The 615-nt window shown below is 37.2% G+C and overlaps 1 protein-coding gene across 1 annotated transcript in view; it reads left to right on the top strand.

Moving 5' to 3' along the window:
* LOC148481522 (protein kinase C-binding protein NELL1-like) overlaps positions 1 to 298 on the top strand; it is a 326,609-nt gene extending 326,311 nt beyond the window's left edge. Inside the window, exon 7 of the mRNA XM_088453297.1 lies at positions 1 to 298. This exon is cut by the window's left edge and continues 1,080 nt beyond it. The gene's annotated coding sequence lies outside the window, so the exon portion shown is untranslated.
* The last annotated feature ends 317 nt before the right edge of the window (positions 299 to 615 follow it).

Raw genomic sequence — 615 nt, 5'->3', positions numbered from 1 at the left:
AAAGCATTTTATATCATCGCTAGATTTCCCAATGTCATTGTATATCCTCCTACATTGTGCAACAGTTAAAGTGCAGGAATCGGTCGCACTCTTCCGTGTGGCTGATCGGAACACGTCCCCGTACCAAAACCATTTCGTGCCCATCGGGGAGGGACGATCAGACAGTAATGCGGTTTTAAAGGATTTTCACCATGACCGGTCTATAAAGAGCATCTTGTACATGTAAAATATATTTTACATAAAGGTTTACACAAACACCACTCAAGAGTTAAATAAAACAATGGAACTAATTGAAAAAGATCTTGTGTCATAAAAATATTGGGGATGGGACTATAAAGGTATTTAAATCATGTAATGAGATTGGCTTAAAACGTGATCTATTCAGATAATGTGCAAAACGCGTTGCAGATTCAGTAACGATTAAAGAGGTTTAAGAAAGTTTGTGTTTTGCAAGGGAAGATGATGCTCAGGAAACGGGTATCGCCATCATCAGGGCAGTGAAGAAGTGAAGAAAGGGAGGCAGGAGGGGTGTGAGCAAATATACATTTATTTATTAGAAATATTAGATGGATAATCATGGAATTTTCTATGGGATAGAGTTTAAAAAAAAAAAAA

This window comes from Taudactylus pleione, unplaced genomic scaffold, assembly GCF_031769625.1.
Source record: "Taudactylus pleione unplaced genomic scaffold, aTauple2 ptg000577l, whole genome shotgun sequence".
Taxonomy (NCBI): Eukaryota; Metazoa; Chordata; class Amphibia; order Anura; family Myobatrachidae; genus Taudactylus; species Taudactylus pleione.
This window is presented reverse-complemented; position numbering and strand designations above follow the sequence as displayed.